Source organism: Urocitellus parryii, chromosome 5, assembly GCF_045843805.1.
Source record: "Urocitellus parryii isolate mUroPar1 chromosome 5, mUroPar1.hap1, whole genome shotgun sequence".
Lineage (NCBI taxonomy): Eukaryota > Metazoa > Chordata > Mammalia > Rodentia > Sciuridae > Urocitellus > Urocitellus parryii.
In genome coordinates, this window is record NC_135535.1 from 64773647 (window position 1) to 64779646 (window position 6000).

Genomic DNA, 6000 nt, shown 5'->3' on the forward strand with positions numbered 1-6000 from the left:
CAGAGACTTGTTAGACTGTAGAGAGGCAGGAGGATAAAATGTTTAGCATCTGATGGAACTGCACCTTTATCCTCCTCCAATATAAGAATAGTCTTAGGTTGCCTCATACACATCTCAGCACATTTTTGACTGACAGATCTCTAAATATAATGTGGCCATTTTACAACTTCATAGAAAGAGAAAAAGAGAGTCAGGAATGTTGGCACACAACTGAAATACCAGCTACTCAGGAGGCTTAAGATAATAGAATCACAAGTTCAAGGCCAACCTCAGTAACTTAGTAAGACCCTGTCTCAAAATAAACAAATAAAAAGGCTGGGGATGTAGATCATCGATAGAGCACCCCTGGATTCAACCCCTGTACCACAAAGAGAAAAATATAGAGCCAAAGGAGATCAGCTGCTAAGAATTGGGATTCTAGACCTCTGACATTATAAAATATAAAGGGTATAAAACATGAAAATGATTAAGTTGAAGATCATCTGTTAATTAACAATATTCCACTATAGTATACCAATGAAGTCCTTATGGTACACCACTGAGATCAATCCAGGTAACATTAACAGGAGACTAGAGTCATCTAATCCTGTCCCAAAGGCGGGGGATACAATTGTGAATGGCACAGTCTTCAGGATGTATTTCTAGTTGAGGGAGACAGACACCACAAAAATAAAAAGGTGTTATTTCAAATATTAATAATTAAAAATCAAAGGTAAAGTGCCAAAGTGTCTGTAATAGGGAGTAGAATGGAGAAGAAAGACTATTTATTTATTATTGGTATTAGTGATTGAACCAAAGGAAGCTTTACCACTTAGCTATATCCACAGTTCTTTTTTTTTTTTTTATTTTGAGATAGGGTCTCACTAAGTTGCTTAGGGCCTTGCTAAGTTAACCAGGCTGGCCTTGAACTTGCAGTCCTCCTGCCTCAGCCTCCTGAGAAACTGGGATAACAGGCATGTTCAACAATGCCTGGCAAGAAGCAAGACCTTAGCTAAGATGATTAGAGGGAAGGTCATGATAATGAGATAGTAAGGCCAAAAGAAAACTTGGGAGAGGATTATTTTAGGGAAAGGGAAGATCAAGTGCACATGCCCTAAGCTAGAATGTGCAGGGATGGTTCCAAGGCAAAATGACATCCAGTAATGCCAGAGCAAGGTAGAAAAAGGAAGGAAAGGATTTCAAAGAGGACAGAAAGACTGGCAGGAGCAGATTGTAAATCCATAGGCCATGAAAAACATAATTAGATCCCAGAGAACCACTTCAAATGACCCTTAAATTGGTAATGTTGGTGTTGAAAAGTTTGGCACGTGTAGGTACAGCTGGACTTGGGAAAAGAACCACCTCACTGAGGGATGAAATTCAGTCTTTCATTTCATCCACATCAACCATGGGCTTCCTCTTTCCTCAAAATGCCCCCAAAAGTCAGGCTATGATCCCCACTTCTCATTGGGCACATTCCAAATTCTTCCACTAGGCTTACACTGGAATGTTGCTAGTATTATTTAATGTTAATTATATTCTAAAGAGAAATTGAGAAGGCGGTGATTAGGTATTAGAATCAATGTTATTAGATCTCATTTTGTTTGTTAATTAGCTCACTGTAACTATTAGTAAAAACAAAAAGAGTAGATCTCCTTATTGACTTCCTACATCTTGTCCAGATGATGGTGAGTCCAGATTCTAATATTCAATTTCCAGGAAAGGTTCAGGCCAGATCACTCTTCAGAGATAACACAATGGTTCAATTGTTCTAACTATCTCTATTTATCTCTTCAGAGAAGGATCACAGAAGGCACTCAGTAAATGTTTGCTAATTCATATACAGCTTTGCTTGATATCTAAATTCCCACTCTGTGAGTCTGAGTATAATGGGAGCAAGTTTCTGGAGCAAGTAAGACAAAAATCTTGAGAAAGGAAGACATTCTGCCTACCTCTAGAAAACTTTTAGAGAGATGGGCAGAAATGAAAACAAGCTCAACAGGGGTCACAGCTAAGAAGGACCAAATGGCTGTTGGAAAATTAGATATCAGTTTCTAGGCTGGGGATTCTGAAGTAGGAATTTGTATTTTCTGAATGAAATTTAGCAGAAAAGATGACAAATACATATTAGGAAGAAATATAGCACTAATAAAGTTCAGTCCATCTAACTGGATTCTGGCAGTCCTTTACCAAACTAATCCTGTGGCCACTTCATTGGTCATTCAATTACTCTTTTACCCACAGTCTTTTCCCTTTCATCTTCCTACCAACTTACAAAAAAAACATTTCTTCCCATCTAATTCCTCATTCTTTTTTGCTACTCAGTATCAAAACTAGTCTATTGTGGCTATCTGTGTGCAAAAATAGTATTCCAATTGAGCAAAACTTATGAGAAAGATGTAACATTAGTGTGTATTTTTTAAAATAAGTATTTATCCACATATATAGTACAAGCATTATTAAGCTGACACTGAATCTTGTGGAGCAGGATAGAAACCATAGGTATTACCATGTGACCAATATATAATGCAGTACACTCACTGTTTACCCCACATTCACAGAGAACCATTAGCATATACTAAAGGATGTTCTGCTCCTCTGGGTTGAGAGGTTGACTCAAAATCACAGGGGGAAACCTATGTGTAGAACAGATGTAAGCCTTTTTTTAAAAAGTAATAATTGTGATCAAATAGCTCTTACATCTGCTAAAACTTACAAAGTCATTAAACTTGTTCCAGGATTTATAAATCTAGTATTTAATTAAAAAAAATAATGACCTGCCAAAAAAATGGAAAAACATTCCTCTAACTAAAGCAACTGCCCTGTTTTCCCCTGGGACTATAAAGCATATCATGGAATATTTCTCTTCTTGCATTTATCTCTGAAACTCTGTTCTACTGTTTGCTTTTGAATACATATATATGTGTGTGTGTGTGTGTGTGTGTGTGTGTGTGTGTGTGTATGGTATATAATACATGCATACATTATACACATACACACACACATATGGCAACATTATGATATAGTATAACTTCTCTTACTGATAGAATTAGTTGGTGCAAGAAGACCCACAGAAATTGTTCTGAAAATGGGGTTAGGGGAATGGTTTATATCATGTAGGTAGCAGGTGTTGAATAAAGGGACAGGAAGATCTGCAACTTTCTCTGCAGCCAGAACTTTGTATCATAGCATGTGTATTATTTTTTTATTTGTTTTACTTAGTTACACATGACAGTACAATGATCTTGACATATCATACATTTGAATCAGATGGGATATAATTTCTCATTTTTCTGAGTGTACAGGTTGCAGAATTACATTGATCATGCAGTCACGTATTTACCCACAGCAATAATAATGTCTATTTTATTCTGCTGTCCTTATTGAGTCACAACACAATTTATTTCTGTCTTCCAAAAAAAAGAGGACTGATTCTATTCCATCTCTTCAAGAGACACCACCACCCTGAGTTCAGCCTTACTGAATCTGAAGAATGCACTCAGTAGTGAGCCAAGGGTGGCCCCCACAGTATGGCCAATCCTACAGTAAATCCCAACTCCTCTCTTTTTCAGAGCTGCTCTCAAACCATATCAAGCCTAGGGAGTGGGTACCATTTGTCCTCTATTTGCCTGTAGTGCTTTTTCAAAAAAAATGCTTTCATAGAAAAGATCCTAGCTTTCAGAAAGGTCTATGCATAAAGGACCATTTCCCAATACACTACCCTCTAGAAACACTGTCATCATATGCAGCCTTCTTTACAGCAAAATAGAGCATTGTAGAAGGAACAGATGATGTCATCTGGAGATGCTATTCCTGCTGCCAATTACTTAGCTGACTTCTGTGGATGAAGCCTAGTCCTCAGGATCTGAATGCCTGCCCAGGTTTATAATTCTATAATTCTATTCCCAAGTAGACAAAAGTATTCATAAATGCTTACCTCTTTTGCTAGAGGACAACTAAACAAATAGCAACATGACCCCAAGGTGTAATAAGAAGGTAGAGAACAGGATTATCAGCAAAGAAGAAGAGACAGGCACAACATTAAAATACCTACCTGATGGAGTAAAACTGAAATTGGATCTTTAATGCTGGATACTGTCCTCCCTTGCAGGCAGTGTGCCAAAATGAAAGAAGCAGGACTCTATCCAATGATATTAAGCTAGACGACCCTGTGCAGTTTTCCCAGATGTGAAATTTGGATAATGATACCTGCCTAGAGTACTAAGAAAATGCAAAAGACAACTTGCATAAAGTGCTTAATCTGATGCCTAAAATTAAAGGGCATTCGATAAATAGTAGTCTCTCGCTCCACACCCTTCCCCTATCTCTCCTACTTTCTCTCATTTGCTGAAACCCACAATGGCTTTTCATCTGTATGGTCAAAATAACTTGAAAAACTTGACCTTGATATACCTGAACACCACTGACCACCATAGAGCCGCCCACATAAGTTCTCATGGCTGAGTCAGCCTTCAGTATCTTCCCATCCAAAGGACAAGCTTTCTCTGAGGGTTGCACAACTTTGATGAAAAAACCATCATAGGAACAAGCAGTACAGAGAGAACATTTCACATGCTGTCTAAGGCATCAGAAAGTTGCTGTATCATAGCCTTCAGCTGTGCAGGGGATGCTGCAGATACTTCACAAAGACTTTTGGGCCAAAAGTGACTTCTTAAGAAAGCTCTACTTATGGAATACGTAAAACAGATTCTTCTAAACAAAACTGAACATTACGATTCAGGAATCATGGCTAGATGTGAGTATGATTGCCAAAGTTCCAACTAGGCTCTGTGGAAAAAAGAAAAGCATTAGGACATCGCGACAGTCATGTGTGGGGAGCTGGAGAGGAGAGAAGAGAAAGGAAGAAGAATCCTAATAAAGTAAATTAGAGCCAGTGAGCAAAAGTGCCTTTTTCTTCCTTCTGAGTCAGTTGGGGTTTAATTTTTTATATACTTTTTATTGTCAATGGACCTTTATTTTATTTATTTTTATGTGGTGCTGAGAATCGAACCCAGTGCCTCACACATGCTAGGCAAGCATTCTACCACTGAGCCACAACCCCAGCCCCATCAGTTGGGTTTTTCAACTTAGGTTTTTATATAACTTTGAGCTATGAACTCCTAGAGAGTATGTCACAGGTATGTTCCTGTTTTCCCTTTTCTTGTTTATGTGAAACATCAAGTAGAAATGGGTATAGTTAGAATAGGAAAAGAAAATATTGTGAATGGGGTTTTTTAAAAAAAGAGGGTTTTATAGCCAAATTGAGTTTTAAAAACTATTTGTATTTTATTTTCTTTTAAAAATTTCTATATACTCATACTTCCAGGAACTTGTCAAGAATCAATTAATTGAACTCTGAACTGAGTACTTCACATTCTCAAGGAATAGATTATTTATTAGTATTTAGATTGAACCTTACAGCACTTAAGACTCTGTATCATATGCTGTTAATTCCTAGGGATATCCCTGTCCAGGTGGGATGGGCATTATTAGCTATGCTTTTATTTAACAGATGTTAGATGAGTACATTGAGGCTAAAATAAATTAAGTGATTTTTCCTCAGGGTCTTATAGCATGAAAAACAGTTAGTACTCAAATCTAGGTCTCCTGAGGGAAAGCCAGGTCTGTTCTTCCTGCATCAGGCTTCCCCTTGCCAATTTCCCTTATTAAACAAGAGCAGCAGCTCTTACCTTCCAGTTCTTCTTTCTCATAGTGAATGTTGAGAACTGTACTGGTCCCACCCTGATCTACAACAGCTTCTTCATCTGGTCTCTGTTGAAACACAAATACAAAAAATAGTCATAGTACTACACATATATTCATTCAAACACTTAAGTATCTTGAGCCCGGACCCTTTTGAGATACATGAGTGGGGAGCTTGTGGTTTACATAAATATTTAAATTTGAACTTCACAGTAGTTTTGAGGTGCAAATATGGCAGCCACTCTTTTTCTCAGTTTATAAATAAGCATCCTGAGACTCAGAGAACACTAAATAATTTTGACTGAAGGTCATGAATAT

At 37.6% G+C, this 6000-nt stretch overlaps 1 protein-coding gene across 1 annotated transcript in view; it reads right to left on the minus strand.

The window, feature by feature from the left end:
- Slc4a8 (solute carrier family 4 member 8) overlaps positions 1-5748 on the minus strand; it is a 53153-nt gene extending 47405 nt beyond the window's left edge. Inside the window, exon 1 of the mRNA XM_026398629.2 lies at positions 5670-5748. The gene's annotated coding sequence lies outside the window, so the exon portion shown is untranslated. The remainder of the gene's footprint in view (positions 1-5669) is intronic.
- Between the last annotated feature and the right edge of the window lie 252 nt (positions 5749-6000).